General features: G+C 61.6%; 1 protein-coding gene across 6 annotated transcripts in view; it reads right to left on the bottom strand.

Annotated features, from left to right (window-relative positions):
* The window catches only part of SLC4A2 (solute carrier family 4 member 2), a 104121-nt gene extending 79003 nt beyond the window's left edge, over positions 1–25118 (bottom strand). Inside the window, exons 1-3 of one of the 6 annotated variants that reach the window (XM_073334968.2) lie at positions 25029–25118; positions 23357–23440; positions 20209–20294 (exon numbers count right to left, since the gene is read on the bottom strand). The gene's annotated coding sequence lies outside the window, so the exon portion shown is untranslated. Of the gene's footprint in view, positions 1–9164; positions 9417–9450; positions 9471–13283; positions 13493–20208; positions 20295–23356; positions 23474–23657; positions 24024–25028 lie in introns of those variants that run through there. The other 5 variants (XM_073334970.2, XM_073334969.2, XM_073334973.2 and 2 more) reach the window with 5 other exon arrangements.
* Between the last annotated feature and the right edge of the window lie 892 nt (positions 25119–26010).

Raw genomic sequence — 26010 nt, 5'->3', positions numbered from 1 at the left:
GTCGCAACTCTGTCTAATCAGGGTGAGATCCTAGCCAGGGCACAAGGAGAGCAGAAAGGTGATTTGATCCTGTTACCTACTGAGGGTGTGGAAACCTGTGGCAAGAAGGAAAAGATTCCTGAACTTGTGTGTGGGAAAGAGAATGCTTCCAACCTTTTATCTAGGAAGTCTGTGAGTTTGCCTGAAAGGGGATTGTGGAGGAATCCGCCTGATGGGCCAGAGGTTATTCTGGATGTAAGGGAGACCCAGAAAGAGTCTGTTGTTGCTCAGGAAAGTGTTCCTCTAGAGCAAGCCCTAGGTAAAGAGGGTAAGGGCAGAATTTCTGTGAAGGGTGAACTGTCCCATAGAAAAGCCCCTAGGGAAAGGAATCCTCATGGAATGTTTGCAAGTAGTTTACTGCAACTGAAGGGTGTGAAAGTGATTTAATCAAGAAAGTTTCAGTTCCTAACAGCCAGAAATTTTCTGTTGTGAATGGATCCACGGACTTTCCTGTTGAAGGATCCAGTGTGGATAGCTTTGAGAAGGGCTCAGATGGAGTGAAAGCTGTTAAGAAAGTTAAAACAGTCCTATAACCAAGTGGCTGTGTTTGGCCAGCTTGTTGGGGAGACAAGGTTGTGGAGAAAGGGATGTCTCCATGCTAGTTCTGTAAGTGAACAGTATGTAGCCCAGGTCAAGATGGGGGCTCTTAACCAAGAAAGCCCGAATTGCAGCCCGCCAGACTGGAGCGCTGGGAGGAGACCCGATCCCAGTTTGACCCCCGGGGGGTTTTGGGGTGGCAAAAGTCACGGGCCACATAAACCTTCCCACATGGGGCATGGAAGTGCTATTGACCACCCCGACCTAAGGGAGGCCGTGAAAATGGAAGGGCGTAAAACTGGAAGGGCCTGGTGTAACTTCCATGAAGGTATGGGAGAGATGCTGGGGCATCCATGGAAACGTTGGTGGGTTCAAACTTCCCCAGGTCACCGGCTAAAGTGACCCCGCTCAGTTCAGTCTTGAAGGGGGGAGAGATGTGATGAAGTGGGACTGTTCTTAATGTTTCCTCTGAATAGTGTGGGGGTGCCTCAGTTTCCCCTATGTAGTTCTTAAGTATCTAGGTGGTGGGATAAGGGTAATAGCTTATCTAAAGTGATCACTCTCCTTACAATGACAGGTTTCAGAGTAGCAGCCGTGTTAGTCTGTATTCGCAAAAAGAAGAGGAGGACTTGTGGCACCTTAGAGACTAACCAATTTATTTGAGCATGAGCTTTCGTGAGCTACAGCTCACTTCATCGGATGCATACCGTGGAAACTGCAGCAGACTTTATATATACACAGAGAATATGAAACAATACCTCCTCCCACCCCACTGTCCTGCTGGTAATAGCTTATCTAAAGTGATCATCAGGTGGGCCATTTCCAGCACAAATCCAGGTTTTCTCACCCTCCACCCCCCCACACAAATTCACTCTCCTGCTGGTGATAGCCCATCCAAAGTGACAACTCTTTACACAATGTGCATGATAATCAAGGTGGGCCATTTCCTGCACAAATCCAGGTTCTCTCACCCCCCTCCCAAAAACCACACACACAAACTCACTATCCTGCTGGTAATAGCTCATCCAAAGTGACCACTCTCCCTACAATGTGCATGATAATCAAGTTGGGCCATTTCCAGCACAAATCCAGATTTTCTCCTGGATAAGCTATTACCAGCAGGAGAGTGGGGTGGGGGGAGAGAAAACCTTTTGTAGTGGTAAACACCCATTTTTTCATGCTTTGTGTGTATAAAAAGATCTTCTACACTTTCCACAGTATGCATCCGATGAAGTGAGCTGTAGCTCACGAAAGCTCATGCTCAAATAAATTGGTTCGTCTCTAAGGTGCCACAAGTCCTCCTTTTCTTTTTGCGAATACAGACTAACACGGCTGCTACTCTGAAACCTGCTCACAGAAAGGAGACTTCCCCAGAGTCCTGCCTGGCTTCATAGGGAGCAGTTCCAGAGCATCGCCCGGGGACCCCGTGACACAGCCTCACAGCTCCCCGCTCCCACCCCAGACCAGGCCGCAGCATCACGGCTTCCCGCTCCCCCCCAGACTGCGCCGCAGCCTCCCAGTGACCCCAAACCCGCCATGTGCCCAAGTCAGCTGTTCCCAAGAGGGAGGGATCTTCACCCTGTTTCTAGCTTCAGCTGCCAGCCCTCGGATCTCACCTTGTCTGCCACACTACAGAGCCCCCATCACCAGAAACCGCCTCCTCAGCAGGTGCCCCCAGCCCATGATCAAGTACCTCTGGGCCGCATCCTGGACAAAGCAATTTGTGAGCCACTTGTGATGTTACTGACATAACCTGTGACTGTACAGATCATTGTTGCAACCACTGTTATATATTTGCAGCAAATATTGTACAAACGTTGTTGTGTGAGGTGTCTATAAAGAGGTTATGATTTGCTGGTTATGATTATACTGTCTGTATGTGTGTATCATTTTTATAGTTGAAGTTATGAATATTGGCTCTGTACTTGTATCTCAATGTGTTTTGATTCTAAGTAGCCTCAGTGAAGCATCTGGTCAGCATATGCATCTGAGGAAGTGAGCTGTAGCTCACGAAAGCTTATGCTCTAATAAATTGGTTAGTCTCTAAGGTGCCACAAGTCCTCCTTTTCTTTTTGCGAATACAGACGAACACGGCTGTTACTCTGAAACCTTAATAGTAAAGGAACTCCAGCTTGGGGCTATAACTGCCCTGCTCTAAGCAATTTGTCCTGAATTGACACTCTGAGTCGTGTACATCCCTAAAGACTCGGACTCTGTCAATCAGCTTTTCCAGGCCTTGACTCCTCCTTGGGGCTCTTTTCTGAACCTTTTCAGTGTGTCCAATGACCTTTGCTGAGTGTGGCCCCAGCCCAGCTTGCAGGGCTGGTCTTGCTGGAGCAGCCCACAAAAGCAATTCCACCTCTGTCTGCCCCTGGCTACAGCCCTGCATGGGACCCACGTTCAGCTGTTTTCCCCACGACCCCCAGGTCCTTCCCCGAGCCGCTGCTCCCCAGGATACAGCCCCGTCTGGGGAGCGCGACCTCACCCTGGCCCCAGCTGGCTGCCCCTGCAGTTAGCCGGATTAATGCACTTTAAAACATCTGCCAGGGGTGGTCTAGAGAATACTTAGTCCTGCCCTGAGTGCAGGGCTCGGGGAAGGACCTCTCGAGGTCCCTCCCTGCCCTACAACTCTGTGATTCAATGATCTCATTCACACGAGCCCGTGACAAAGTGGGAAGTTTCTGCAATATCTTTATGAAGGCTGCGTGTGCCTCAGTTTCCCCAGGTGCGGCACTGTTACCTGGGGAGGGGGAAGGCCTGTCTGCTCTCAGGGCAGGCTAGGAGTCTCTAGCTGTCGGGGCCCTAACCCCATAGCAGTGCAGCATGAGAGGACAACGGCAAATCCAATCACCTGGACGGGGACACCCAGCAACCCACGCCCCAGAGAGATCTGGACCCCCCCGCCCCCCATTACAGGGGGCTGAGCCACACCCCCCAGCTCGGGATCACAGGACGGGGGAGGGGCGAGGTGGGGGTAAGCGTTGGCTGCGGGGAGCAGTTGGGGCCCATCTGGGAACTGACCAAGGAGGCCGCCCAGACAGACAGAGCCAGACCCGAGGGTTCCCCACAGCCGGGCTGGGCTCGGGGCTGGCCAGGACGGACCCTGCTTCACCCTTCATTGTCCCGGGCTGCCCTAAGGGCCCCAGCTAACAAGTGACCCCAGCTGTGCCCGCACTGGGAGGGTCCCTCCAGGGGCTGGGCGAGGGGCCCTGATCCCTGCACAGCGGCCGAGTCTCCCTCAGGGGCTGTCTCTGGGGGACTCGCTGCCTGGAGCTCATGGGGGGTGGGGGCTGCAGGCCCAGAGGACCAGTCTAGGAGGCGGTGAGGCCGTGTGCCTCACCCTGGAGGCAGAGTAGGACCCCCAGGGGGGCTGGCCTAGTGAAGGAGCCTCCTAGAGACTGTTCCAAAACTGGGGGTGCAGCACTGAGCCTGGGGGTCTGTGACAGGGCCCCCCTTCCCCAGCAATGCCGGTACTCTGGAGAACTGACCCCACTCAAAACGCCCCCCCGTGGAGAATGATTCCCCATTTACAGCCTTTTTAGAAAGGGACGGTTGGAGGAGTGTGCCCAGCATGGGGAGGGGAAGGCGGGGAGCTCTGGGATGGTCCGTAGGTCCTGTGGGGTTCGCGCCATGTGCTTGGGACCGGCCCCTGAGCAAGCTCCGTCCCCTGCCCAGAGGAGCTTTCCCAGTGCACTGGACAGCTGCGCTGCTCCCCCAGAGCTGAGCTGTCGACCGCAGTCTTCAGCCCAGAGCTTTGGGCTCTTTTAGATATCCTGGGCCCAGGTCACCGAGTGCTCGGGGGCTAAGGTTGGAGACCTCGACTGGGGCAGGCTGGGTGTGGGGAGCCAGCAGAGGACGGTGATAGCCTGTGCGGCTGGGTAGCCTGCACGGCCAAGGAGACGCGTTGCAACACTCTGTACTGGTGGGAGTTTTCTAATGACTGATGGCTCCCTGCCCAGGTACGGCAGAACAACCAAGGCGAGTTCGCGGCCCGCCACAATGGGCTGGAGTGTCCAACCAACCGCAGAATCACAGCGCCCAGATGCTGCTGTGCGAGCGAGGAATCAGAGAGCACTCCTCGGCTCTGGCCTCAGCACACCGAATCCTCAACGCCCCACCAGGCCGGCCTCTGCCCCCAGTATCAGCTCCCTCCTGCTGGCTCCATTCGGCCAGCGCTCTGCACCCCGGAGCTGGTCTCGCCCCAGCACTGGCTGCTGCAGCGGGAGCGGTGAGGGAGGACAGCGCTTTGTGTCACCCGCATGCTGCTGGCCCAGTCGGACCTGTTCCCCCGATGGCTCCCCGGCGGTGCGGAAAGGTCCCGAGAGGGGCCTAGTGGTGCAGGGGAAGTTTCCCCAGCATGGCCCATCTTATGGGGTGCAACCTTCCAGGACTGAGCCTTGCCCTGGGCCCTATCCCAGGGCCGAGAGTGCCGAGGCGCAGGAGGAGGAGACGAGTCTGCCCTCTCTCCATTGACAGCAGCACATCCCCATCGCAGCCAGTTGGGCGGTTTCTGTCCCATGCCCTGGCCTAAATCCGGGTTGCGCCAGGCCCATGGCTTCGTAGCTCCTGAAGATCCATTGGGCTGCGTCTGCTCCTTCATCCCACCCGGGTCCCTGAGGGCATCCCTGGACCCTCGTCCTGGTGGACTGACACAAGCTCATACCGTCTCCTCCATGGGAGATCCCCAGGGAGCGGCCCCTCGGCCTGCAGTGCCTGCCAGGATAACGAATGGTCACTGCGGCTGAGCGAAGCAGGGCTGAGCATGCAGCGGAGGGGGAATGACAGACACCCTGGCTACCTCTGTGCCGGGGCGGTGGCTGAGGCAGAGCCCTGGGCAACTCTAGTCCCATCATGGCATCCAGCAGTGCCCAAAACTCCCCCCACTTTGGGGGACTCTGGATGCCTCCCGGCCATCCGCACAGCCTCTGCAAGGGTCTCTCCGGTCCTCCGGGAGCCAGCCTGGGACATGCTCACAGCCCTGGGATCAGCGGCGCTCTGGGGGAGCCAGCAACGGGCCATGGCAAGCAGCCAGAGCCCATCTCTCCCCCTGCCTAGAGCCCAAAGCAGGACACCCCTCAACACTGCTCTCTGCCCCGTGCCCAGCAGCCAGCAAGGAGCAGAGCTGGAAAGGAAACACTGCCCAGCTACAAACCAATGGGGCCACACCGCCTGCCCGGGGTTACTGCATCTGCAGCTCCCTGGACAGGCTCAGAGACGGGCGGGGAGCCATTCAAGCCTGTCGGAGCAGGGACTGCTCAGCATGGCTGGATACAGATGGGCCAGCGAAAGTGGATTGTGGGCTCCTGTTTTCCCTCTCACAACACAAGGACAAGGGGACCCCGCAAGACTGAAAGAGAGCACCTTGAAAACGGATCCCACAGCACCCAATTAACCTGTGGAACTCACTGGCACAGGCCCCAGCTAGCCAGGTGCTTACATGGTCCCTATCCCACGCTCAGCAGGATTTGACGGACATGCCGGCAGATCCCAGAGCCTATCAGGAAGACGTGGGTCCCAAGCAGGGGCTGCGGGTTCCATCTGACTGCACTAGCAACAGCCACCTCTGGCACCCCACGTGCCCACAACTCCACCAGCCTTGGGGGGCAGAACCGCGCGAGGCAGGTGCTTTGCCTCGCTGCCAGCATGACCCCGGCTCGAGGCTCTGCCCACCCTTGGCGGGCGCCAGCGAAGAAAAGAGGAGGAATTCAGCTGTAACAGGCAGTAATCCCCACGGCTGCTCTTCATCCAACACATTCCTCATGGGCTCTAATGTTCCACGGCTAAAGAGCCACCAGGAACCGGCCCAGGCAGGACGGGTCCCCAGCCCCCGGGATGCAGCCTGGAAAAGCCCCTCCCGGTTGCCCACAAACACAGCAATCTGGGGAGGGAGGCACGACCAATGGGTCCTGCCCCCAGAGCTCAGGTTTTGCTCCCCGGTCCTGCCCCAGGAGAGCTGAACTGATGTGCCAGCCACAGTGAGCTCGTGCCCCAAGGCAGAGGAGCAGGATCCCTCAGCCCAATGCTGGCCTGACGCTCCCCACCCCGAGGAGGCTACCAACAGGCAGCAGCATCAGCCCAGGCAGCACGGATTATCACTGGCACCCAGCCACAGGTCAGGCCCCGCTGTGCCAGGCACTGGACACACACAGGGCCACACGCCGGTGCCCAGGCCGAGGGAGCAGCCGGAAGCCCCAACCAGAGAAGGGATAGCCTGCCCTGACCCCCACGCCCTGCCTCGGCACCCAGGGCACAGCCCAGGGCCTGCGAAGAGTCCCAGGAGACATGCAGCCCTTCCCCCTCCACTGAGACGCACTAAAGCAGCACCCTGAGACCCATCCACTTCCTGACCCATGGGCACCTGCCAGCCCCCCCCCCCCGCTTCCTGCCCCACCCCACCTCCCTGTCCCAATGCCTCAGCCCACAAGCACTTTCTAATCCCCATGCCCTCAATACCAAATGGGAGAGGTTTGCTGCTCTCTGGAGAGGCCCCTGCCCCACCTTTCTCCTCCCCAGCAGGAAGGCACTTTGCAAAGCACATCTATGGAAATCAGCCCTGGCAGCACTCACCACAACCGAGCCCTGGCCAGAGACCAGGTGCAGTCAGGAGACCCCCCGACACTAGAACCAGCAGCAGAAAGGCCCCCCGCCAACAGCTGGAAAGGTGCAATCCAAAGCAGCTGTCAGGAGAGTCCCAAAGGCAGGGCTGGGGTCTGATGGAGCCGCGCTAGGTCTGCCAGCAAGAAGGGGGTGAGGAACCCCATTCCCCAAGCTCAGCTGGGGAAGAGGGTCAACGAGACAGAACAGCAGCTAGATCCAGAGCCTTCCTGCTGCCCAGAGCACTGGGGAACTCACACCCTCGGCAGGGCAGCCCTGGCATTCCCGGACTCCAGCTCAGTGCCAAGTGCTGGGAGATGGTGCTGCAGGCCACCCCCACTTCTACAGCTAGCTGGGACCCCGCTCCATGGGGAAAGTTACGCCCTTCTGGTACCCGGCCAGGCTGGCTTCCAACCCCTGCACCCCACACTGCTCCCAAACTCAGGGGTCTCCTGTGCCCCACCAAGTGAATGGAGGGCCCTGCCCCTCCCAGCCCACACTGCCCCGTCCAGCCTTTGGGTCTCTTCCTTTCTCCTGGGATGCCAGGCTCTGCACATGCCTCAGGCCCGGCAGGGCCCCTGCCTGCAAACCAGCCCCTCCTGCCCAGTCACAGCCAGGCCAGGGAGCTCGGTCTTCCCTCCCGTCTCCATGGTGAGAACTGAGGTGTCTCCAGGCAGGACAAGCCTGGTGCATTAGCCCACCTGCTCAGCACCCCCTGCCAGCCCCTGGGAAGGGCCCCAGCAGCCTCCCCAGACCGTCCCGTGTCAGAGAGACCCTCTAAACACCGCAACTCCGGCAGCACCATTCAAACATCCCTGCCCCGCCACAAAGCAACTAGCTCCTGGGGATGGAGCCTCCCCCACGCCACACGACGCTCAGACTGAGAGCAAAGCCGGCAGGGCCAGGGAGGTTCAGGGGGCCTGCAGAACGGCTGGCCTGAAGCACAGAGGGAGAGCACCTGGGCATGGAGCAGCCTTCCCAAGGTGCTGGCAGAGGTCCATGCCAGGCAGACAGCTAGCGGGTGAATGGGGGCGGCTGGCACTGCCCTGTCTCTGGACCCACTAGCTATGATGGGCTGGGCGATTTGGCCCTTTGGCAGCGAGAAAGCCCCTGAGGGCCTGCGGGAGGGAGGCTGCAAGAGCCCATGGGGCAGGTGACAGAGAGTTTCTGATGACCCTGTTGTCAGGACTAGCCTAGCCTGTCACCACCTCCCTGTCCACTCTCGCTCGCCCCAGGGCCGGGGAGGACCACACCAGGAGCCAATAGCCCTTATCTGGCACCACAGGGCGAGAAGTCAGCCAGAGAAACCCACCCAGTGAGCAGCATAGTCGGGACCTCCCCAGCCCACAGCAGTCCCTCCGCCCCCAGCACAGAGACCCCAGAGACCAGCTCCGAGACCCCTGGGCTCTGCGCTGCTGGTGGGCACCATCCCCCCCGCCAGACAGTGGCTGAGCCCCAAAGCATGCCAGCCCAGAGGGGAGGCCCCTGCTGCTCATGGAGGCTGCCGCCCCAGCACGTGCCGCTTGGTTCCAGATGGAGCACTGCAAACTAGGAGCTGTAGTTCCCACGTGCCTGGCCACAGGGCCCAGCTGGACCACATCTGGCCCTGGCCTCACCGGTGGCCAGCTCTGACCAGAGGAACTGGCCCCAACCAGCCTCCTTTCCCCAGGCAGGGCGGGGGGGTCGTGCAATAGCTCCCTGCTACACGACCCCTTTCCACCTCACCCAGTGACCACCCCTCCCCCCGGACTTGGCGCACCCCTCCCCACATCCCCCCCCTCCCCAGCACACCCCTCTGCTATGTGAGACTGGGGCCCTGGCGCGAGGGAGTCGAAGCAGTGCCCTCGGCTAGCCCCGGCTTCGCTGGTACACAAGAGCTGCAGCAAACCGCACGGGCAGCTGTCCCAGCACAGCTCACGGTGCCCTCCTCTTCCCCCACAACCGCAGAGGTGCCGAGCCCCACCAGGGTAGGGGAGTGCCTGTACCCCACTCACCCCACCGCATGGCCTCTCGCGCAGGAATCCCGGGCACCCAGCCTCATGGCTTCGCTTCTCAGCAAGCTGCTTCTTGCTTAATGCAGAGGCTGCCGAGGAGAGAGAGCCCTGGAAGGAGGAGCAGGCAACACAGCCGGGCAGCCGGGCCCCTCAGCCAGGAGTGGGAGCTGCCATCCCACCCCACAGGCCGTCGGCTGGGCCGAGCTCGGCCGGGCCAGCCCAGTGCCAGAGCTGTCCCAGAGAGCGCTGCCCAGCAGGCTCCAAGCCAGGCTCCTGCCTCACTCACGCTGGAGGCTTTTATGCTCGAGCCACGGCAAGACTCTGTTTCAGCAAGTCCGGAGCAGGCGCGTTTCCCAAACTAGGCTGCCAGTGCCAGGTCTCTGTAACTGTTCCTCCGAGCCCCGCGCGGCTGCAGCAAGCTCCCGCTGGGCACAGACGGCCTGCGGCTGGGCAGGGAGCCTGGCTCGCAGCACAAAGGAGCCCAACGTCCAGCACTGGCTCCAGAGCAGGGGTGGAAGAGAGGAGGAAAAGGGGCAGCAGAGGAGCGAATGTAACCACTTCGCCCGGGTCGGAATGGGAGGCGCTCAGCTACCCCGGCAAGTGTGAGGGGCTGGGAATTCGGCCCAAGCACCCAGCACCGGCAGGCGGGAGGAGAGGCCGGGTCTGACCCCAAAGGGGGGCTGGGGATCTGGCTCCAAAGGGGGGCTGGGGATCTGGCCCTAAAGCACCCAGCACCAGCAGGGGAGAGGAGAGGCCGGGTCTGGCCCCAAACACGGGCTGGGGATCTGGCTCCAAAGGGGGGCTGGGGATCTGGCCCTAGAGCACCCAGCACCGGCAGGCGGGAGGAGAGGCCGGGTCTGACCCCCAAAGGGGGGCTGGGGATCTGGCCCCAAAGGGGGGCTGGGGATCTGGCCCTAGAGCACCCAGCACCGGCAGGCGGGAGGAGAGGCCGGATCTGGCCCCAAAGGGGGGCTGGGGATCTGGCTCTAGAGCACCCAGCACCAGCAGGCGGGAAGAGAGGCCGGATCTGGCCCCAAAGGGGGGCTGGGGATCTGGCCCTAGAGCACCCAGCACCAGCAGGGGAGAGGAGAGGCCGGGTCTGGCCCCAAACACGGGCTGGGGATCTGGCTCCAAAGGGGGGCTGGGGATCTGGCCCTAGCGCACCCAGCACCGGCAGGCGGGAGGAGAGGCCGGATCTGGCCCCAAAGGGGGGCTGGGGATCTGGCCCTAGCACACCCAGCACCGGGAGGAGAGGCCGGATCCGGCCTCGCAGGGATTCCACAGGAGCCAAGTGGAGACGCTGGGGAATCTCGCCAAGTGCCAGGCCTGGAAAGGCAGCAGCAACTCCTCGGAGAATGCTCACTGGCCAAAAGGGTGCCGGAGCAGGACTCCAGACTGGGTCACCCTGCCTTCCATCTCCCCTGTGACAGGGCCCTTGCCAGAGCAGGTCCCACTGCCCAGACACTCTGCCCCACGGGCAGTGGAGAGAAGACAGCCCCGTCCTCCTGGTGCGCTCAGCCAGCCGAAGGGAAAGGCAGCAGCTCAGCACACGCCATGCTGGGGAGGGGCCCCTGCCCCCCTGCCAAGAGAGCTGTGCAGGAAACATCGTGATGTCACAGGAGTCCCCCCACTGGCCGGTTCTGTATCTGATACAACATCCTGCAGCAGTAAGTTGCACAGGTAGCTGGAATCGCAGGAAGGTCTGAGTCTCCAAGCCTGGGCTTTTGCAATTCCTTTCCCATGCTACACTGACAAAGCACTGGGCCTTCCCACCCACCAAGAGAGCACCGTGTCCGTCCAGCGCACAGCTAAGCTCCCCCAGAGCAGCACCAATGAGTCACATGGCCATGGCTGGCGAGGAGACTGCATCCTGTCTGGGCGCACAAGGGCCAAGCCCCAGTTACACACGTCTGTCACCTGCCAGATGGTCTCAGCCGTGTTGCCTGGCTAAGTGCCAAGCCGCCGGCCCTGGGAAACTCTGACAAATACAGAGCGTGCAGCTCAGCTGGTGAGCTGCCACCGGCTACGGGGAGCTCCACTCCTGCACTTGTACCCCCCAGAATAGCAGGTCCAGGCCTCAATCCTTATCCTCCAGGTTATCTGAAAGGGTCCACAGCTCGGCTCTGCCCAGCGCATGGGCAGGGGACGGACCTTGCTCAGGGGCCAGTCCCAGCCTGGAGCGAACCCCACAGTACCCACAGACCAACCTAGAGCTCCCCGCCTTCCGCTCCCCATGCCAGGCGCACTCCTCTGACCTGCCGTCTCTCCTACGCAGAGAGCACAGGGTATAAACAGCCTCCCCACCACGCCCATACTTACAGGAGGGGGGGCCTATCGCAGGAAGCTAGGACCCTGGAGGTCCTGGCGCACAGGCAGCTGCCCACGAGCCCACAGTCCGACCCTGTGGCCTTCCCAGGATTGGCTGCAGGAGCATAATGGATTTAGCATAACAAGAAGTTTGGGGGGTGATCCCAGGCTGTAAGGGGCTACCTGGGGAACCAAGATTTGATGGGGGCTCTTCCCTCAAGTAGACCCAGCCAAGCTCCAGTCACTGGACGAAGTTGGCCAGAACCAGGTCGGAGAGAAGGCGAGCATTTCTAACAGGGAGGGAAGGAAGCTGCTCACCAAGGGCTGCAGCCGAGCCTCCATTGCTGGCTGTCACGGAGTCCCTGGGCAATGCACTGGAACAGCTCCCTAAGAAGCCAGGCAGGACTCTGGGGAAGTCTCCTCTCGGGGAGCAGCCTGTCTGCAGGGGACACAGCTCACCCGGCTTCCACCTTCCTGGGTCTGACCTCGGAGCATTCAGCCTCCTCTGCCCCTCCGTGCGCTTCCCACAGCGAGTCCGCCCAGGCGGGGACCTGGGGAAGCCAGAGGGTCCTGCCCCCCAACTCGGCAGTCAGACGGGACTCTCAGCCGACCAGTAAAACAGAAGGTTTATTAGACGACAGGAACATGGTCTAACACAGAGCTTGTAGATGCAGAGAACAGGACCCCTCAGCCGGGTCCATTTTGGGGGGCAGTGAGCCAGACAACCACATCGGCACTTCACTCCATGTCTCCAGCCAGCCCCAAACTGAAACTCCCTCCAGCTCTCCCTCCTCCTCTGGGCTTTGTCCCTTCCCTTCCCTCCCCACCCCGCCAGGAGGTCACCTGATTCCTTTGTTTTCCAACACTTTAGCTCTCACCTTGTAGGGGGAAGGGCCAGGCCATCAATTGCCAGGAAACAGGGTGTCTGACATTCTCTGTGTCCAGACCCCTGCACCTCTAGGGCTCTGCAGTCATCATACGCCCTTATCCCGCCCCCTAGATACTTAAGAACTGCCTAGGAGAAACTGAGGCACCCCCACAATATTCAGAGGAAACATTAAGAACAGTCCCACTTCGTCACATCTCTCCCCCCTTTGAGACTGAACTGAGTGGGGTCACTTTAGCCGATGACCTGGGGAAGTTCGAAGCCACCAACGTTCCCATGGATGCCCCAGCATCTCTCCTATTCCTTGGTGGGAGTTACACCAGGCCCTTCCAGTTTCACACCTTCCCTTAGGTCGGGGGTGGTCGATAGCACTCGCAGGCTGCATGTGGGAAGGTTTATGCGGCCCATGACTTTTGCCACCCCAAACCCCCTAGGGGTCAAACTGGAATCGGGTCTTCTCCCAGCGCTCCAGTCTGGAGGGCTGCAATTCAGGCTCTCTTGGTTAAGAGCCCCCATCCTGACCTGGGACACATACTGTTCACTTACAGAACTAGCATGGAGACATCCCTTTCTCCGCAACAAGTTGGCCAAACACAGCCACTTGGTTATAGGACTGTTTAACTTTCTTAACAGCTTTCACTCCATCTGAGCCCTTCTCAAAGCTCTCCACACTGGATCTTCCAACAGGAAAGTCAGTGGATCCATTCACAACAGAAAATTTCTGGCTGTTAGGAACTGAAACACTTTCACACCCTTCAGTTGCAGTAAACTGCTTGCAAAGACTCCATGAGGATTCCTTTCCCTCCGGCTTTTCTATGTAACAATTCACCCCTCACAGAAGTTCTGCCCTTACCCTCTTCACCTAGGGCTTGCTCTAGAGGAACACTTTCCTGAGCAACAACAGACTCTTGCTGGGTCTCACTTACATCCAGAATCACCTCTGGCCATCCGGCGGATTCCTCCACAATCCCCTTTCAGGCAAACTCACAGACTTCCTAGATAAAAGGTCAGAAGCATTCTCCTTCCCTTTGCCACACACAAGTTCATGAATCTTTTCCTTCTTGCTACAGGTTTCCACACGCTCAGTAGGTAACATAATCAGATCACCTTCCTGCTCTCCTTGTGTCCTGGCTAGGTGTGACGCAGCAGGGAAGGGGGAGTGTTGACCTGGGAATGTGGTAGGGGAGTTTCACTGCTGATGGGAGACCTGAGAGCCTGTAACCTGAGACAGGAGGGAGAGGGGGAGGTAACACCTCTGCCCGGGAATCTGGACAAAGGCTGCAGGAGGGAGCCTGCGGGGGCGGGGGGTTTGGTTTCAGTTTGGTGCTCGGTGCTGGAACGCAGGGAACCCCAGGGCTGGGGTCTAAGCTCCCTGCTCCCCCAGAAGTGTTTGACTGAGGGGTCCTGGTTGTACTCACAAACTCTGTTTTACACTGTGTTCCTATTGTCCAATAAACCTTCTGTTTTACTGGCTGGCTGAGAGTCACAGTGATCCCAGGAAGAGGGGTGCAGGCCCCGGACTCCCCCACACTCCGTGACACTAGGATCTCACTCTGATTAGACAGAGTTGCTACACCCTTTCCCAACAACACACTAGCCACAGGCAAAATACAAGCACCAGAATTGTCTGGGCTCTGGGATTTTACATAGACACTAACTGGATGCGACCTAGTTACAGGGCCATTCTCCCGAGTAGACACAAACTTAGGACCATTCCCTTCCTGGGCTTTAGTTGAATCCAGAACCAACTCTGAGACAACTGCACCATTCTCAACCATCACTGGCTGAAAGGCCCCTTCTGTCTGCTCCACAGACAAAGAAGAGCCGGACACACTTTCTCCTTTCCCGGACACACAGCTTGGGATCTCTTTCCCCTGGTCCCAGCACACAGGGCTGGTCACAGACAACTGCTTGGAGATGGGAGTAGCTCCCTCCATAGCCAAGTCAATACCCCTGACAGACAAAGGCACGTTTCCTTCACTGTCCCAATTCTCCACCCAGCTATCAGGTAAGGTCCAGGGACACTCATCTTCCACTCTCCTCGCCTTCCCACCCTGCTGACTAGACACAGCCATCAGCTCACAAGGCTGCCTAGGCTCATCCAGACTTTCCTTACCAAGCACCTTGCCGCTCCCAACAGATCCCCTGCCCTGCCTGTGTCTCCCCCCCTCAGCTGGGGTCTCAGTTCCCACTGTGCTCAGCGCTGCCCTTGCTGTCCCAGTGGGGGTAGTCAGCGAGCTCGTTGCTTTCCTCACTGCATCAGAGCCAGCGTGAGCCCCCTGAGCCCCCTCCCCAGTGTGCAAGGGGCAGGGAGCATCTCTCTGTCTCACCCAACCCCAGGGGTCTGGTTACAGGCAGGCAGGTAGCCTGAGCCTAGCAGCTCCTCCCCCATGCCAGCCAGGTCATCTGCATTTTCACTGACCATTTCCCTCTCCACCGGATTCAAATTCAAACCCTTGGCCATTACAGGAGCAGGGCCTTACAGGAGCAGGGCCTGGATCCTGTCCCAAAAAGACACAGTCACCCCACAACAGGGTCTCACAGCTGATGTCCTGGAGAACCCCAACGATCAGCCAGCCCCACCCCTCCTGGGTCTGCACAGGGATCTGGGCCATAGGCAGGGCGAGGACCCTCACCCAGCTCACACAGCCCCTCAGCATCTGAGGCTGCACCACCCGGGGCCTGACAACAGTTCTCTCTGTCCCAGGATCTCGCCACCCCAGGAATGTCTCCCCATTGACCGTCACCTTCTGCTCCCACTGGGGGTCCGAGGTGCCTGAGCGCAGGAGACTCCAAACAGACATAGGTTGGGGTCAGGAGTGGGAGTCTGTCCACCTCCCCACCTATCTCGCTGACGGAGTCTGTGGCCTTGGGACCCAGCAAGGGAGCTAGACACCAGGGCTGTTCCGCAGGGTCCCCCTGGTTCAGATCTCCAGCCTGCTCAAAGGCAGTGGGGTGGGCATCCACATCCCCCCCCCCCTTAACCAGGGGCAGCAATTTAGTCTCAAGGTTCCCTGCAGAACTGGCCCCCCGAGGTCTATCCCCACTCACCCCTGGGAGGTCCCCTAGCCCTCCCCACTCCCCCACTGCCACTTCATGCTGCTGCTGCTTCTGCAGCTCTTTCTCGGGCTCTCTCTCGCTGTCTCTCACAGTCCTCTTGCTCTCTCGCACTCAGCTCCAATCCCATCCGTCTCCGATCCCCCGATGAGGAACCCGATCGTGAAGACCCCCGTCTGGTCGGGGACAGGAGTCTTGGGGATGCCTGGCTACCACTCCAGCTGCTCCCAGATCCTGCTATAGTCCCATTTGGGGTCAGGAGTCTGTTCCTTAGAGCGGTCATCCTCCTCCAGCTGCACGATTAACTGTGCTTTGGTGAACTTTCCAACGCTCAACCCTCTCTTTCTGCACAGGGTTACAATGTCCTTCTTCAGGAGACGGTGACAGGCCATCACTCCGCTCTTCCCAAGTTGTTGTGAAGGCCTGTGTGCTCTCAGCTCCCCACGGTTTCCAGGGAGAACCCCTAGTGTGCCAGCCCTTCTTGAGGTCACCTCCTCTTTGCCAGGGTCGAGCTGCAGACTCCTCCGCCCCTGGGACCGCTCGCTGCAATCCCCCGGGGAACCCTGTTACTGCAAAAGTCCTTCTCTCTCCCAGGGCCACGCCGCAGGATCCTCCGCCCCTGAGACTGCTCACCGCAGTCCCCAGGGGGACCCCATTACCGCACAGTCCTTCTCACTGGTCACGAAAGCTTATGCTCTAATAAATTGGTTAGTCTCTAAGGTGCCACAAGTCCTCCTTTTCTTTTTGCAAATACAGACTAACACGGCTGTTACTCTGAAACACTCCCAGGGGTTAACCACCCCCCGAAACCGCTCCTCGCTGAGCCTTCAACATGCCTGGTCCTCGTCAATCCCCCTTCGTTTTACTGCTCTCCAGTCACTTAGTGCAGGAAGCGCCTCCACAGGGTGCAGTACATCCCACCTCTGCCACCAGTTGTCACGGAGTCCCCGGGCGATGCTCTGGAACTGCTCCCTACGAAGCCAGGCAGGACTCTGGGAGAGTCTCCTCTCTGTGAGCAGCCTGTCTGCAGGACACACAGCTCACCCGGCTTCCACCTTCCTGGGTCTGACCTCGGAGCCTTCAGCCTCCTCTGCCCCTCCGTGCGCTTCCCACAGCGAGTCCGCCCAGGCGGGGTCCTGGGAAAGCCAGAGGGTCCTGCCCCCCAACTCTGCAGTCAGATGTGACTCTCAGCCAGCCAGTAAAACAGAAGGTTTATCAGACGACAGGAACATGGTCTAACACAGAGCTTGTAGATGCAGAGAACAGGACCCCTCAGCCGGGTCCATTTTGGGGGGCAGGGAGCCAGACAACCACGTCTGCCCTTCACTCCATGTCCCCAGCCAGCCCCAAACTGAAACTCCCTCCAGCCCCCCCTCCTCCTCTGGGCTTTGTCCCTTTCCGGGACCAGGAGGTCACCTGATTCCTTTGTTCTCCAACCCTTTAGCTCTCACCTTGCAGGGGGAAGGGCCCAGGCCGCCAGCTGCCAGGAAACAGGGTGTTGGCCATTCTCTGTGTCCAGACCCCTGCACACACCTGCCCTCGAGGGCTCTGCAACAATCATACACCCTTACCCCACCACCTAGATACTTAAAAACTGCATAGGGGAAACTGAGGCACCCCCACACTGTTCAGAGGAAACATTAAGAACAGTCCCGCTTCGTCACATCGGCAACATTAAATCAGGCTTGGCTGCTTTCCTAAAAGCCCTACTCTAGTCCAGCCGGGAATCAACGCAGGGCAGCCCTGGGGCTGAGGTCAGACTATAGGATCACAGGCCCCAGAACCGCTGGTCCCCTTGGGGAGGGGGAGAGATGGAGGACAAGCCGCCCACCGCAGACACTAGGCATGGCGTTGGCTCAGACACCCCAGTGTGGAGAGCTGCGTACAGACGTGAACAGCTCGGGGGCAGAGAAAGCGCTGCAGCCTTCCAGCCTGAAACACCCGCTCAGGAACCTCACAAAATACCTCCCAATGAAGGGGGCACAAGGATGGTATGGAGGGGGCAGGGAGGCTGCAGTATTTTCTGCATCCATCAGTCCAGTGCTCCTGGGCACAAGGCGCTCGCAGCTCCAGCCTGGCACTGCTGAACTGGTGCCGTTTGCTCCACGTCCAGGGGACTTTGCCATGCTGGACGCCCCCAGAGGAGCTCTTAGCGCTGACGCCGCTGAGCACCGGGGCCCGGGGAGCCGGCCCTGGCAGTAGCGGTGTGGGCTGGTGGGCTTTCCTCGCGGCGGGAAGGGCTGCCCGGCCCAGCGCTGGGGGCCCCTCCTCCCCTCTTGTCAAGTCTCCTGGTCACTCGCCCAAATGCCAGGGACTCCAGAGCTCTCAAGGCCAATCCCATGCTCAGTCAGCCCCCCTGACGGAGCCCCTATGCCCCCCTAGCCGGCTCCCAGGAGCTCTGGGATCCAGGGACCAGAGCCGAGCACAGAGTCTCAGGGAGTTTCTCCAGAGTCTCCCAGAGGGCTGTCCCCTCTCAGCCCCGGAGCAGAGCTCTGTGTCCGCAGCCCCCATGCTCCCTGGGGCTCCAGCCCCTCCTGCAGCCACCACGCCCGATCTGCTGCCCCAGCCACCCCGCCCTCGCTACGGCAGCCAGCAGAGCAGGCCAGGACTCCCTGCTCCTACTCATGCCTTCGCCTTCCCTTGTGAATCGTCACCGCAAGACTCACATCCTCCCCGCCCAAACTGTCCTGGTGAACCCAGCAAGACCCTGCAAGCCCCCGGAGTGGAGGAGAGTCCCCCTGCAGCCCATGCCAGCCAGAGGGGTTTCCTTGTGGAGAGACCCCCAGGCCGCCCCACCCCTTCAGGTAGCTGCAGCAAAGGCACTGTTAGCTATTCCCTGCATCTGGGGGGCCTCCTGCCACCACCCCTCATGGCTAGGGGGTCCCCAGGCCAGCAGGGAAGGACTCGGAAGGTTATTAACGCAGGGCTGGGAGGGCAGGAGGCAGAGCGGAGCAGCCTAGCTGGGCACCCCTCCCCTACAGAACAAGGCAGCTCAGCTGGGCATGGGGACAGTGCTAGGTAGGGCCCTGACAGGTGGGACCCACCAGCCCCCAGGAGCACTGTCTGCTCCCCAGCGCACGCAGACACACCCGGACCAGCGCCCATCTGCCCGGCTCAGGGACCAAGAGCAGCGACAGCCGCAGACCCAAGGACAAGCCTGGCAAACCCCCGGCTGCAGTTCCACTGCCGAAGGACCTGCGCGAAGCTGGGTGGAGTCCGTCTGCACCCACCCCCATTGGGCTGCAGCCTGGACAGAGCAGGGACAGGTGCCGCTCTGACTGCTGGGAGCCAAGGGAGCCATCCAAGCACCGCGCCCTGGAGCAGGGGGTTTGCCACCCTGCCTCCCCGTGGCGCCTGCCCGGGCAGAAGCCGCAACAGAAGGAAACGGACTGAGATGTCACCCAGAGGGCTGTGCCGGGAGGAGACTAACAGGTGCCAGCCAGGGAGGATCATTAGGGCAATGAAATCCCCCTGCCTTTGGCAGCCTGCTTGAAGCACTCCAGTGACCCCGAAGAGCCTGAAAGGCGGCTGGGCGCCCGGCCCCCTGAGGGCAGTGGGGCTAATTGCTCTAACAGGCAGGGACGCACTGACCGTGCTCAGCACAGACCCCCCCACCCCCCCCAGCAGCTGAGGGAGGCTCAGACAGGCTGTACCGTAGGAGCACCAAGGCCAGGCCCTTCCCTCTTCCAGCCAGGCCTTCCTGGCTGCCACACGAAGTGACCTGACGCCACGGGAGCCATCCTAATGAGAGCCCGAGCTGCGGGAGGAGCAAATCCCAGCCTGGAGCAGCCCCAGCCCCACACGGCCAACGCCAGTCCCCAGAAGCCTAGAGCACTCAACCCCCATGCAGCTTCAGGAGCCCTCGCCCCTTCACCCCCCGCACTGCCAGCGCCCTGGGACCCTGGCCCCACTGCTACCCCCATCCCCCTGCCACTCCCCACACACTGCCAGCGCTTCAGGAGCCCTTGCCCCTTCACCCCCCGCACTGCCAGCGCCCTGGGACCCTGGCCCCACTGCTACCCCCATCCCCCTGCCACTCCCCACACACTGCCAGCGCTTCAGGAGCCCCCGCCCCTTCGCCCCCCGCACTGCTGCCCCCCCGCCACCCCACACAAAGCTGGCAATACCCCCGCCACACGGCCAGCACCTCAGCCCAGCAGGCCGGGCTGCGGAGAACGCACTCATCTTCTTCCACCCAGCGGTGACACCCTGGGCCCTGCAGACAGACGCTGCGGCAGGACACCGGCTCTGGGGCCCGCGCCGCAGGCAGCAGAAAGCCACGTCCGGCACAGCAACAAGAGAGAGGAATCGGGCTGGACAAGTGCCCCGAACATCGCTCAACCGCTCCCAGCATTACGGAGCCACGCGGCGCCGCCCTCACCCAGCGTGGACCACGGCACAGAGCTGGGGCGGGAAGCCCAGGGGGGTGCAGGACAGAGCTGGGGAGGGGAGCCCTGGGCTGCAAGAGCAGGGTCTGTGAGTCAGGAGTGAGAAACGCTACAGTTGGACGGAGGAGCCCCAGGCTGGAAGACAGGAGGCTGGAAGGTGGGACAGCGACAGAGCTGAGGAGATACCTGGCTCAGAGGTACACCTTGCAGCCCAGAACTGTCCCCCCGTCCATGGCTGTCAGCCTGCCTTGGGAGGTCTCTGAAGCAGAGAACAGCTACAGTACCCGGGAGGGTCTACCCAACATCATCGTCCTATGTCAAGCCAAACGTCCGGAGCTCTCCGCGCGCTCCCTATGCCCAGCAAGGGAGCCACCTCCGCCGGGGTGCGGCGTCTGGATAGACTCACCTGCACAAAGACTTCCAGCTCGGCTGGAGTTCAGGACGTGCAGTGCAGAGAAGGGACGGATCTGCCCAGCACCATTCCACCAGTCACTGAAATACAGAAAGGATAGTAAGGGGTTAACAGCAGTGCCCAATGCCCCAGGGATACCCCTCCCCACTTCACTGCCTCCCCCAGCCCCTGCTTCTCTCCAGGTGACACCAAACCCAGCCCTCGGGCGCGAGTGCCGAGCGCAGGAACGCCGACCGGAACAAAGTGGCTCCGGTCACAACTGTATGGCACGATCGCTCCCCAAAGCATGCTGGGAGAAGACTCGCAGAGCCAGGGTGAGTCCGGGCATTAGACACGGGATCGAGACTCCCAAGGGGACTCTGGCTCCAATCCGGCCCCAGGGCATGGAGAACAGCTGGCTCGGGGGGCAGGGAATGGGGACACGGGGCTTTTCCCCTCTAGGGGACACTGGCGCCGGCCCTGCCCCAAGGCAGGGGACCGGCTGGCTCAGGGGAGGTGTAAGGACACAGAGAATGTCATGTCTGGAGCACCAGTTCAGGGTGATCCAGGCATTCCCAGCTTCCAGGCTTGATTGCTGAGACTGATTATAGAGGTTCTCTGAAAGCCACTTGTTAGGGCTGCGTGCTGAAATAGGCTTCAAATCCCTGTTCTGGCCCTGCTCCAGAGGTTCTTTGACCCAAACGACCATCACTCACATTCGAAGGCCAGAAGAGACCCATTTGCCCAGAGAACCTCACCACGGCTGGTAAGGGAGCGGCCACCCCCCGATTCCAGCAGCCAACCCACCTCTGTGGCGTGTGCTAGAGCGGGCCTGGCAGAGAGTCGCCAGGTGTGAGGGGCAGGTGAATGGCGCAAGGCAGGCTGATGTTTCTGGGGCGGCAGGGTTCAGCTGTGCCGGTGGAAAGGGGGAGCCTCTGGCTGGGCCAGGGGTAGATCCACATTCATCTCCTTGCACTTGTAGGTACGAGTCAGGCATGCCACGTGAACCGAACTGCTTCGCACCCGAACGTGCATCACACCTCAAGTCGCAGCAGGACAGCCTCAGAAAGCGCCCACTGGTGCAGAACGCAGCAGCCTGTCTGCTCAGCAGCGTAGGGCTGGCTCCGGTGACAGTGCTCCACTCTGCGTCTTCTCCCCACGGAACAGAGGCGAATTCAAGGTCTCTGTCCTGATTTGCAAAGGCCTCCATGGGGCTGGCCCTCGCTCCGAGAGCCCTTGTGACAAAGTGGGAATTTTTTTGTGAAAACTGTGCGCGCCTCGGTTTCCCCTACACTTTGCACAGCTGCGGGGGGAGGGGGAGAGATTACCAGCTGGATGGAATGAAGAGTCATTAAGGAACTGGTTGAAACCACCCCAGATCACCAAGGGGGTCAGCGAGACAATGGAGTTGCAGCTACTCAAGGATTTTGCAGAGTTGAGATCCCAGCTGAAGAACAAAGGGCTGAGGTGTGAGTGTTGGCTTAAGCTATCTCATCTGGGAACTGACTAAGAAAAGACGGAGAGCCTGAAAATGGGGTTCCCGGCAGCTTGGCTGGTGCGCAGGGCTGACCTGCATGGACTCGCCTTTGCCCTCAGGTCTCTGTGCTGACCTAAGGACGGCCGATGCCATATGCCGGGTGACTAATAAACCCGACTGGTTTGAGTGTCACTGTAAACACTGAGGTGCAGTGGTCCCTGCAAAGGGGGTGAGTCTCGGCCATGAGTCTGGCTCGGTTGCTCTCGCTGGGCAGAGCTCCTGGGGTGCAGCTGGGTGCTGGCACCCCAGAGGTTCAGTTAGCAGGCAATGAGGCCTGCCCTGGAGGCTGAGACCCCTGGGGCTCCAGCACACTGAAGGGGCTCGTCCATCAGACTGTTGCGAAATGGGAGGTGTTGACCCGATCCTGTGGGTACAAGACTCCCCTCCCCTCCCCAACCCCAAGCTCACACCACAGCTCAGTTCTAACAGAACAATTCAACTGTCGCCCAAATGGAGAAGACTCACAAGTGCAGGAGACAACTTTCTAGGAACTGGCCCTAGCCTCAGGAACTCTCTGACACAAGGGAAGAGACGCCTGTAGCCGTCAGACTCGGCTTCCTCTCGAGCCAGGTTAAAGGCAAATAAACCTGGTACCCACTGAAGCCATCTCTCTCTGACGGGCAAGGCAGGCAGAGGGATCGTTGCAGTTCTGTTTTTAACTCCTAGGGCGGTGCTCAGTCAGCGAGGGGACGATACAATTCGAGGCGGCAGAATGGAGCCGCAGTAGACAGCGCTGTGTAGCAGGGAGTGGCTGGAGAGAAGGTGACAGCGATCAGGCAAGGGACAGTCAGGGCACAGACACAGGGAAAGGGAGACCAAGCTGACACCGAGTCTATGGGCAGGGGAGACAGGAGCTGTCATGGAGATGCCAGGAAGCGGAGAGGGGTCCGGAGAGAGGCGGCTGGACACCTCAGAGCAGAAAGGCAGAGGCCCGGTCCAGAGAGATTTGAGAGGCCCCAGTGTACCGCTGGCAGTGGAAACGCTGGGGCAGATGAGGCCTCCAAGAGGACAAACCTGAGCGACACCAACAGGCCTGGGGGAGCGAGCGGCCCCGCCAGCGACAGGAGAGCCAGGGAGGCATGGAAACAGGCAGGCAGGAAGAGGAAGGAGTGCAGACTTACAGCGTGGAAAAGGGGGCCAAGGAGAGCCAAAGCCAGCTTGGAGGGGAGCAGGCAGAGAGCTGGAGGAGACCCAGCCCAGGCCCAGAGAGTGGGAGGAAGCGGGCTAGGCGGGCGCAGAACGGCAGGAGGGGATGCGGTCAGGGGTTACGGGCTGACCGGGCACGTGGGAACAGCGGGAGGAGGAAGAAAGTTCTTGGGAGTTAGTGACAAGTTTGTTTCCTTTACAGCTGGCAAGGCCCGAGGAAGTCGGGGGGGGGCAGCAGCGAGCGGGGGCTGGAGGCGAGAGAGCGACTGAGGAAGGAGAAGCTGCATAAGCTGGGGACGGAGAGGATGCCGGAGCAGTCACAGGATGCTCCCTGGCGGCTGCGCAGGAACCCAGGCCATGCAAAGCAGGGTCCAGTTTTGGGGGGGTGATCTCCCCTCTGCACCCTCAGTCAGGGCCCTTGCCTGGGGAATTCCCCGCCACCAGAAGCTCTCCCCGTCCAGGGTACTAGGCTAGACTCACCTCCTTCCACGAGGGCTGCGGTGTGGCCCTGGCCCGGGGGCGCTCCAGGAGGAAATCACTGATGGGATCCTTCTCCAACAGAGGCTGCAGGGCAAGAGGGAGAGTTTGTTCCTCTTCCTGGAGGGAATGAACATGCTTCTAAGGTTACGCAAGAGCCCCATCCCACGGGGAGCCGCCTCCCAGCTGGGCACCAGCGAATAGCACCTGCCCACCCCCACGCCCACACCACCAGCCCGGGAGAGCCCACCCCCTGGTGCCGAGCCCAGGGCTGTTCACGCCAGGGGGGTTCAGAGTCACTGACCCTGTTACTCCAAGAGGGAAACCGGCGCCCACACAGGACAGACGCCAGCCTGAGGGCACGTCACCATCCGAAGCGGATCCAGCGTGAGCTGCTACCCTGCCCGCACTCCAGCAGGCCTGGGGAAAGCGAGGCAGGGGACCTGGCAGGGATTCCCGGGCAATTCTCCTCCCCTTCGCTTCCTTCCTGACACCTGCCCCCGCCCCGGCAAGCTCTGCAGCCTGGCACCCCCGGCCTCCACTGGGCTCTGCGCCCCCCTGGCCTGCGGGGCGGCATTTCCAGCAGCTGCAGCTCATGGCACAGCGACGCCCCCTTCTGGGAGCTGCCACAACACAGAGAATTAGCATGACCGGAACCAGGCACTGCTCTGCCCCACGTCCTCCCAATCTCCCCGCCCCACTGCACACCCCCTGCCCCCACCATTCCCTCAGTATCCCCCTCGACTCCCCACAGGCCCTGTTCATCACGCTCGCCCTTTCAGATTTCTGTCCCCCCCCAGCCACTCCCCCCAGCACCCTGGCCATCCCCCTGCTCAGCCAGGCCATGCCCCCGGCCCCATATCCCCCCCCAGCACCCTGGCCATCCCCCTGCTCAGCCAGGCCATGCCCCCCACCCCATATCCCCCCCCAGCTCCCTGGCCACCCCCCTGCTCAGCCAGGCCATGCCCCCCACCCCATATCCCCCCCCAGCACCCTGGCCATCCCCCTGCTCAGCCAGGCCATGCCCCCGGCCCCATATCCCCCCCCAGCACCCTGGCCATCCCCCTGCTCAGCCAGGCCATGCCCCCGGCCCCATATCCCCCCCCAGCTCCCTGGCCATTCCCCCTGCTCAGCCAGGCCATGCCCCCCACCCCATATCCCCCCAGCTCCCTGGCCATCCCCCCGCTCAGCCAGGCCATGCCCCCGGCCCCATATCCCCCCCCAGCTCCCTGGCCATTCCCCCTGCTCAGCCAGGCCATGCCCCCGGCCCCATATCCCCCCCCAGCACCCTGGCCATTCCCCCTGCTCAGCCAGGCCATGCCCCCGGCCCCATATCCCCCCCCAGCTCCCTGGCCATTCCCCCTGCTCAGCCAGGCCATGCCCCCGGCCCCATATCCCCCCCCAGCTCCCTGGCCATTCCCCCTGCTCAGCCAGGCCATGCCCCCCACCCCATCCATCCCCCCCAGCTCCCTGGCCACCCCCCTGCTCAGCCAGGCCATCCCACACATCCTCCCGCCCCATATCCCCCCCCAGCTCCCTGCCCACCCCCCCTCTCAGCCAGCCGGCGCCCCCCGGCTCCACTCCCCCAGTCATTCCCCCCCCCGGGCTGCGGGCTCCTGAGCGGGCATCGGGGCCGCGCTTCCCGCGCGCGGAGCTCGCTCCCGCCCCAACCTACCGGAGGCGGCTCCTCCTCCGCGCGCCCGGGGATGAGCGGGGCCAGCGCGCGCCCGAGGCAGGGGGCGGGGCCAGCGGAGGAGCGCGATGCGCGTCCCGAGCGCCGAAACTTTCCACGTGTCAGGAGAATGCGCGTGCCCGACCGCGCGAAGAGACCCCGGGCCCCCACCCGCCCCCAGATCCCAGCCCCCTCACCCGCCCCGAGCCCCCCAGGTCCCAGCCCCCTCCCCAAGACCCCCACCCGCCCCGAGCCCCCCAGATCCCAGCCCCCGCCCCCAGATCCCAGCCCCCTCACCCGCCCCGAGCCCCCCAGGTCCCAGCCCCCGCCCCAAGACCCCCACCCGCCCCGAGCCCCCCAGATCCCAGCCCCCGCCCCAAAACCCCCCACCCGCCCCACACACAGACCCCCCCACCCGCCCCCAGATCCCAGCCCCCTCCCCAAGACCCCCCACCCGCCCCACACACAGACCCCCCACCCGCCCCCAGATCCCAGCCCCCTCACCCGCCCCGAGCCCCCCAGGTCCCAGCCCCCTCCCCAAGACCCCCACCCGCCCCGAGCCCCCCAGATCCCAGCCCCCGCCCCAAAACCCCCCACCCGCCCCACACACAGACCCCCCCACCCGCCCCCAGATCCCAGCCCCCTCACCCGCCCCGAGCCCCCCAGGTCCCAGCCCCCGCCCCAAGACCCCCACCCGCCCCGAGCCCCCCAGATCCCAGCCCCCGCCCCAAAACCCCCCACCCGCCCCACACACAGACCCCCCCACCCGCCCCCAGATCCCAGCCCCCTCACCCGCCCCGAGCCCCCCAGGTCCCAGCCCCCTCCCCAAGACCCCCACCCGCCCCGAGCCCCCCAGATCCCAGCCCCCGCCCCCAGGTCCCAGCCCCCTCCCCAAAACCCCCCACCCGCCCCACACACAGACCCCCCCACCCGCCCCCAGATCCCAGCCCCCTCACCCGCCCCAAAACCCCCAGGTCCCAGCCCC

This window comes from Lepidochelys kempii, chromosome 2 (genome assembly GCF_965140285.1).
Source record: "Lepidochelys kempii isolate rLepKem1 chromosome 2, rLepKem1.hap1, whole genome shotgun sequence".
In the NCBI taxonomy this organism is placed as follows: Eukaryota; Metazoa; Chordata; order Testudines; family Cheloniidae; genus Lepidochelys; species Lepidochelys kempii.
This window is presented reverse-complemented; position numbering and strand designations above follow the sequence as displayed.